The sequence below is a fragment of the Boleophthalmus pectinirostris genome, unplaced genomic scaffold (genome assembly GCF_026225935.1).
Source record: "Boleophthalmus pectinirostris isolate CB_2022bp ecotype Guang Dong unplaced genomic scaffold, ASM2622593v1 HiC_scaffold_21, whole genome shotgun sequence".
In the NCBI taxonomy this organism is placed as follows: Eukaryota; Metazoa; Chordata; class Actinopteri; order Gobiiformes; family Gobiidae; genus Boleophthalmus; species Boleophthalmus pectinirostris.
In genome coordinates, this window is record NW_026571175.1 from 3,346,477 (window position 1) to 3,355,438 (window position 8,962).

Sequence of the window (8,962 nt, forward strand, 5' to 3'; positions counted from 1 at the left end):
CTGTCACCCTCCCACATAACAACTAACATGAGTCTACTACAGTGATGGCGTAGGCAGCTACAGCTATCTCGCGTTTGATGTAGCAGAGAGCGCTTCACACCCGCCCCCTCTCCCCCGCTCCACTGCCTTCACCACCTTCACCACGCCTTCACCACGCCTTCACCACGCCTTCACCACGCCTTCACCACGCCTTCACCACGCCTTCACCACGCCTTCACCCACTCACACACTGTCCTGCGTCTGCACCGTACAGGTCTGCTGTTCTGCGTTATTTATCTTTATTTTTCGCTTCAAACGCGCTTTTTGTAACCATGTCCGCTTGGAGAACGTGCGTATTTGGCTGCGATTGCAAGTCAAAATTATTTGTCATGCCGACAGAAGAAGCAAGGCGTGGCTGGAGTTTATTTCTGGGAACACAGACAAAAAGGTCCCCAAGAATATTTTTGTTTGCGGGCGACACTTCACCTAAGACTGCTTCCAGAACTACAGTTATTTTAAAACTGGACTTACAACGAAGCAGAAGCGACACTTTGGAAAAGGATGCTGTTCCCACGATACCAGGGTCCTGTGATGGCGATCCTAGAGTTGTAAGTTTACCGCTAGTAAACCGCTGAAGAGAACTAAAAACAGCGTTTATTTTTTAAGATGATCTGACATATAATTTCAGTCTGCATGTCATCTCCCTTGTTCTACCTGTTTTAGTTTGACAAACTTTACGTCGTCCTACGATATTACATTGATGCTAACAACATAGCCTACTTCTTATTCTAGTGAGTTGTCTTCACTGCTTCTGCATGATAACAAAATAGTGATTACACCTCACACCCCAGTCATTATGACCACTGATGTTTAGTGTCGCCTGTACACATTATGACCTCCTCATTTGATTATAGGATTCAAGTTTGCCCAATTATACCTTCTATACATTAAAGAAAAATTTTTACTCGTTTAAAAAACTTTATAAGTAGAATATTTCAACATATTAGCAATTAATTAAACTGTCATAAAGATGAACACTTAAACAAAAGCGAGAGCATAAGCTCATTGTTCTACACTGCAGTGTACACGATATAATAAGTTTATCTACTAGTGTTTTTTAATACTTTACCAATCAGTAATGTTCAGCTGATGTCGACGTTGTGCTTGTGCCTCAAAGTCCTCGTCCGATTCCAGGTCCAAAACATAAGGTTGAACGCGTTGTATCGCCATGATGAATAAAAGTTTATTCCTACCGCTATCAGACCGCTAAACGGGGCGTGACTGCAGGGCTGTACACAGGGTGCACGTCTGTCTCCCCCTCCCTCCCTGAGGTGGGCAGAGGAAGGGCGGCTCACTCAGAGCCTATGTCACGTTTGGAGGGCGGAGCCTGTGCTTTCTCAGGACGGGTGGGGGGAGGAGCAATAGTCGGACTGTGATAGAAATTTAGATTGTGGATGTATTTCTGTATAAATACTGAGAGCTCAAATGCTCTGGAGAGGGAGATGGGAAGAGACGGGAGGAGACAGGGGTGAGAGGCTGTTGGGCTTTGGCCGAAACAGGCCTAGGCCCTGTCCATATCTGCTGTAACAAGAATAAACCTTGGTCTATATTCCAAAAACTCATCGGGCTTCGCAAATGGATTCATTATTTATCTTCAAGACAGATATATAATTTTTTGCCACAACAGGACTTTCATAGTTGATGGTCTGTGACTGACTCCAAGAAATCAGTAAGATTTCAGAACTATTGTGTAATGGATGTTCCAAAACCCAAATAGTGCTTGTTTATGTGCAGAAGATACAATGTGAAAAAAGTTATTTTACATGAGACGGGCCCTTTAAGGCTTGGCATGATTGACCTGGCCCAGACTGATCTGTGTCTGAAGTGAGTCTCCACATGATCAGTCTGAACGACTCTCACTGTAAGAGCTCAGGAAACACAGAGCGTCATGACGACTGTTTGAATCTGATTGGTCGAAGAGTCACAGCAGTGGAACAAGCCAAAAAACAAACTTTATTTAAATCCATCTGAGAGAAAAGCACAGACATCTTCTCTGTCCTCAAATGCACAAAGCTCTTACCTTCTGCACGTTATATGCTAAATATTCTGTACTGATGCTAAAACAGTCTGAAGTATGTCTGTGGGCGTCACCATGTTTGTTTTGATTTGCTTGGCTTCTGCATAGCCATCAATGCTGCGACGTGATTGGTCGCCTATCCAATTAATCGTACTTGGGCCCACTCTAAGGTAGATTCTTGTGAGGTTGTGAACTCACAAATATGAGAATGTACCTTCACAAATCAGAAATGGACATTTCCTGAATAACATTAGAATGAAACTAACTATGATATTACCCATTTTCAGCTGTTGCTCCTCCTTAAACTTCTGCTTCTTTAGGTCCACATTGGGGAGAACAAACATCTGGAGCTGATTGTGTTTGTGGGGCCGCCTGACACTAACAGTGGACCAGTCCTCCAAAGTGTTCACGAGTCCACAGATGACCAGATCTATCACTTGGAGCAGGAAAGTGGAGGTGTGAGATTTAGAAACAAGCCATTCATATGTGATTACGGATTCCAATCACCAGAAATTATGTCACCTGAGGATAAACCAGTGATATTGTCTGGAGGCATCGGAGCTTCCCAACCTGCAAACCCAGAGGTGCAGGCCATCTGTGACTCTGTAAGTATCATGAAATTAATGCTACACTGTGGAACTTTTCTGATAAAGGGCAAAGTATAGTTCTGCTTTGACTCAATGCACACTGCCGCCGTCACCTTGTCGCCGTCGTTTTTGATTTATGGATCTACATTGAGGTCTATGCACTGCCAAGCTTTTCACTGCCAAAACGCTAGGGGGCTAGGATGTACAGTCATGGGCAAAATTGTTGGTACCCCTCTGGCAATGAAAGAAAAATCGACAATCATCACTGAAATAACTTGAAACTGATAAAAGCAATAATGGCGGCACGGTGGCTGAGTGGCTAGCACTGATGCCTCACAGCAAGAAGGTTCTGGGTTTGATCCCCGGGTCACCCGGGCCTTTCTGTGTGGAGTTTGCATGTTTCTCCCCGTGTCTGGATGGGTTTCCTCCGGGCATTCCAGTTTCCCCCATCAACCCAAAACATGCTACAGGTCTCCATGAACAGTTGATCGTCAAGGTCAGTTAAATACAATCAATCAATGAACCACTACAGGTGGAAATTAGCACTGACGCTACAACCTGATGTACAGTGCATCTCTCCTGTTAAGGTAAAATGCAAGAATTGTGTGCTGTCCCTGTCTGAAATAAATAAAGTTAAAAATAAATAAAAATAATAATTTACTGAAAATTGCCCAATGAAAATCAAACATTGTTTTTCACCTGTGGTTAAACAGAATTTAAAATAAATAAATAAATANTCCTCTTAATTTCTGCTTCTTTAGGTCCACGTTGGGGAGAACAAAACATCTGGAGCTGGATTGTGTTTGTGGGGCTGCCTCACACCTAACAGTGGACCAGTCCTCCAAAGTGTTCACGAGTCCACAGATGACCAGATCTCTGACTTGGAGCAGGAAAGTGGAGGTGTGAGATTTAGAAACCAACAGCCATTCATATGTGATTACGGATTCCAATCACCAGAAATTATGTCACCTGAGGATAAACCAGTGATATTGTCTGGAGGCATCGGAGCTTCCCAACCTGCAAACCCAGAGGTGCAGGCCATCTGTGACTCTGTAAGTATCATGAAATTAATGCTACACTGTGGAACTTTTCTGATAAAGGGCAAAGTATAGTTCTGCTTTGACTCAATGCACACTGCCGCCGTCACCTTGTCGCCGTCGTTTTTGATTTATGGATCTACATTGAGGTCTATGCACTGCCAAGCTTTTCACTGCCAAAACGCTAGGGGGCTAGGATGTACAGTCATGGGCAAAATTGTTGGTACCCTCTGGCAATGAAAGAAAAATCGACAATCATCACTGAAATAACTTGAAACTGATAAAAGCAATAATGGCGGCACGGTGGCTGAGTGGCTAGCACTGATGCCTCACAGCAAGAAGGTTCTGGGTTTGATCCCCGGGTCACCCGGGCCTTTCTGTGTGGAGTTTGCATGTTTCTCCCCGTGTCTGGATGGGTTTCCTCCGGGCATTCCAGTTTCCCCCATCAACCCAAAACATGCTACAGGTCTCCATGAACAGTTGATCGTCAAGGTCAGTTAAATACAATCAATCAATGAACCACTACAGGTGGAAATTAGCACTGACGCTACAACCTGATGTACAGTGCATCTCTCCTGTTAAGGTAAAATGCAAGAATTGTGTGCTGTCCCTGTCTGAAATAAATAAAGTTAAAAAAAAATAATAATAATTTACTGAAAATTGCCCAATGAAAATCAAACATTGTTTTTCACCTGTGGTTAAACAGAATTTAAAATAAATAAATAAATAATGAAACTGGCCTGGACAACTGTCAGTGACACTTCTGCACTGGTAAAGTGATATTTTGACCCTTTTCTCACGAGCAAACTGCTTGAGTTGTCTCAGGTTTGAAGGGTTCCTTCTCCAGACGCATGTTTCAGCTCATTTCACAGATGTTCAATAGGACTGAGATCTGGGCTCACAGAAGAACACTCCAGAACATTCCAATGTTCTGTTCTTAGTCAGTCTTGGGTGTTTGTAGCTGTGTGTTTTGGGTCATTGTCCTGTTGGAAGTCCCATGACCTATGACTGAGACCAAGCTTTCTGACACTAGGCAACACATTTCATTCCAAAACATATTGATATTTTTGAGATTTAGTTGTATTTTGCACAGATTCAAGACACCCTGTGTCAGATGCAGCAAAACAGCCCCGGATAAAAACCAAGTCTCCTCCGTGCTTTACAGTAGGGTCAATCTTCTTTTCTTGGTCTGCTTCATTTTGCGTCTGTGAACATAGAGCTGATGTGTCTTGCCAAAGAGCTCCAGTTTTGTCTCTTCTATCCAAAGGACATTTTCCCAGAAGCTTTATGGCTATCAATATGCATCATGGAAAATTCCAGTCTCACTTTTTTATGATTTTCTCTCAGCAGTGGCGTCCTCACATGAAGTCCACTTTAGCTCAAACCGTGGTGGATGTTGAGATCTGACACTGATGTACTTTGCCCGTCGAGTTCACATTTAATTTGTTTGGAGGTTGTTCTGGGCTCTTTTGTTCCATTCATATGATCCATCTCTTCAATTTGTCATCAGTTTTCCTCTTGCAGCCACATCCAGGGAGGTTGGCTTCAGTCCTGTGGACCTTAAACTTCTGAAGAACATGTGTAACTGTAATCACAGGAACATCACGCTGCTTGGAGATGGTCTTATTGTCTTTATCTTTAACCTGCTTGTCTGTCATTTTCTTTCCAGTCTCCTGACACAGTTCTCTTCTTCTCTTTCTCTGGTCCATGTTCAGTGTTGTCTCCATCATCTCCAAACAGCACAATGACACATGTCCCACTTTAAACAGACAGACTGACTAAAAACAGGTTTGAAGAACCTGTGATGCAGATTAGAGACACACCTAAGTTTAACATGTCCCTATTGTCCAATTACTTACAGTCTTTTCTAGGAGTACCATCATTTTTGTCCAGGCCAGCCTCATTAGTTTGTTTGCACAAAGCTGCATTAAACACATTATTTCTCAATGTATACTGAAAGAAAGGAAAGCGAAGTAGACGGAATGTATGTAGAGCAGCAGATGATTTGACGCTGGACCGTAAATTGGCTTTAAGGGAGACTCCACCAAATGCTCATCTATGTTTTCTTTAAGTTTTATTGCAAAAAAATACTCCCAGGATACTGACTAGGAGAAAAATAAGTGTAATATCATAGTGTGGAACATTAAAGGTAAATCATTAGCATCTCTGTGGAGAAAAGCAGGTGGTAGAAAAGTTCCATTTACAGAGGCCTGTAAATGGAACTTTTACCGGCCTGTAGTATCGGTGAAAAGAATCTTAAAGCCACATTATTATTAAAAAATAAACCGATGAAAGTTTTTTTTTTATGTGTTTATTGCACTGAAAAACAGAAAACATGCGTCTATGAGTGGACTTGCACCTTCACAAACCTGGCACTTCCTCCTTCCTATTTCCATGGAAATATTGTTGCTCTGTCTGTAATCCTCCACAATATGGCATAAAACGTATAGTTATTAACTCTAACTCAAACTTTCTATTTCCATGGAAGCATGCAGGTGACGTGCCACGTCCAGAAAATTCCATACTGTAGCTTTAATGCTATTGCTTGTTTTTTTCTTTTTCAGGTGAAGAGTGATGTGGAGGAGCAGAGAGGAGAGAAATATGAGATTTTCGAGGCAAAAACCTACAAGAAGCAAGTTGTAGGATATAACTACTATATCAAGGTGAGTCGGCTTCGATTAAAGGGCCCATGTCATGCAAAATCAACTTTTCAGAGCTTTCTACCTTCTAAGAGTGATGTGTGGGCTTGTATATGTTGCCAAAGTGGTTTTTAGATTGGTTCAGCTTTTTTTTTTACAAATTGTAGCATATTTCTGTCACCCTCCCACATAACAACTAACATGAGTCTACTACAGTGATGGCGTAGGCAGCTACAGCTATCTCGCGTTTGATGTAGCAGAGAGCGCTTCACACCCGCCCCCTCTCCCCCGCTCCACTGCCTTCACCACCTTCACCACGCCTTCACCACGCCTTCACCACGCCTTCACCACGCCTTCACGCCTTCACGCCTTCACCACGCCTTCACCACGCCTTCACCACGCCTTCACCCACTCACACACTGTCCTGCGTCTGCACCGTACAGGTCTGCTGTTCTGCGTTATTTATCTTTATTTTTCGCTTCAAACGCGCTTTTTGTAACCATGTCCGCTTGGAGAACGTGCGTATTTGGCTGCGATTGCAAGTCAAAATTATTTGTCATGCCGACAGAAGAAGCAAGGCGTGGCTGGAGTTTATTTCTGGGAACACAGACAAAAAGGTCCCCAAGAATATTTTTGTTTGCGGGCGACACTTCACCTAAGACTGCTTCCAGAACTACAGTTATTTTAAAACTGGACTTACAACGAAGCAGAAGCGACACTTTGGAAAAGGATGCTGTTCCCACGATACCAGGGTCCTGTGATGGCGATCCTAGAGTTGTAAGTTTACCGCTAGTAAACCGCTGAAGAGAACTAAAAACAGCGTTTATTTTTTTTAAGATGATCTGACATATAATTTCAGTCTGCATGTCATCTCCCTTGTTCTACCTGTTTTAGTTTGACAAACTTTACGTCGTCCTACGATATTACATTGATGCTAACAACATAGCCTACTTCTTATTCTAGTGAGTTGTCTTCACCGCTTCTGCATGATAACAAAATAGTGATTACACCTCACACCCCAGTCATTATGACCACTGATGTTTAGTGTCGCCTGTACACATTATGACCTCCTCATTTGATTATAGGATTCAAGTTTGCCCAATTATACCTTCTATACATTAAAGAAAAATTTTTACTCGTTTAAAAAACTTTATAAGTAGAATATTTCAACATATTAGCAATTAATTAAACTGTCATAAAGATGAACACTTAAACAAAAGCGAGAGCATAAGCTCATTGTTCTACACTGCAGTGTACACGATATAATAAGTTTATCTACTAGTGTTTTTTAATACTTTACCAATCAGTAATGTTCAGCTGATGTCGACGTTGTGCTTGTGCCTCAAAGTCCTCGTCCGATTCCAGGTCCAAAACATAAGGTTGAACGCCGTTGTATCGCCATGATGAATAAAAGTTTATTCCTACCGCTATCAGACCGCTAAACGGGGCGTGACTGCAGGGCTGTACACAGGGTGCACGTCTGTCTCCCCCTCCCTCCCTGAGGTGGGCAGAGGAAGGGCGGCTCACTCAGAGCCTATGTCACGTTTGGAGGGCGGAGCCTGTGCTTTCTCAGGACGGGTGGGGGGAGGAGCAATAGTCGGACTGTGATAGAAATTTAGATTGTGGATGTATTTCTGTATAAATACTGAGAGCTCAAATGCTCTGGAGAGGGAGATGGGAAGAGACGGGAGGAGACAGGGGTGAGAGGCTGTTGGGCTTTGGCCGAAACAGGCCTAGGCCCTGTCCATATCTGCTGTAACAAGAATAAACCTTGGTCTATATTCCAAAAACTCATCGGGCTTCGCAAATGGATTCATTATTTATCTTCAAGACAGATATATAATTTTTTGCCACAACAGGACTTTCATAGTTGATGGTCTGTGACTGACTCCAAGAAATCAGTAAGATTTCAGAACTATTGTGTAATGGATGTTCCAAAACCCAAATAGTGCTTGTTTATGTGCAGAAGATACAATGTGAAAAAAGTTATTTTACATGAGACGGGCCCTTTAAGCCTTGGCATGATTGACCTGGCCCAGACTGATCTGTGTCTGAAGTGAGTCTCCACATGATCAGTCTGAACGACTCTCACTGTAAGAGCTCAGGAAACACAGAGCGTCATGACGACTGTTTGAATCTGATTGGTCGAAGAGTCACAGCAGTGGAACAAGCCAAAAAAACAAACTTTATTTAAATCCATCTGAGAGAAAAGCACAGACATCTTCCCTATCCTCAAATGCACAAAGCTCTTACCTTCTGCACGTTATATGCTAAATATTCTGTACTGATGCTAAAACAGTCTGAAGTATGTCTGTGGGCGTCACCATGTTTGTTTTGATTTGCTTGGCTTCTGCATAGCCATCAATGCTGCGACGTAATTGGTCGCCTATCCAATTAATCGTACTTGGGCCCACTCTAAGGTAGATTCTTGTGAGGTTGTGAACTCACAAATATGAGAATGTACCTTCACAAATCAGAAATGGACATTTCCTGAATAACATTAGAATGAAACTAACTATGATATTACCCATTTTCAGCTGTTGCTCCTCCTTAAACTTCTGCTTCTTTAGGTCCACATTGGGGAGAACAAACATCTGGAGCTGATTGTGTTTGTTGGGGCCGCCTGACACTAACAGTGGACCA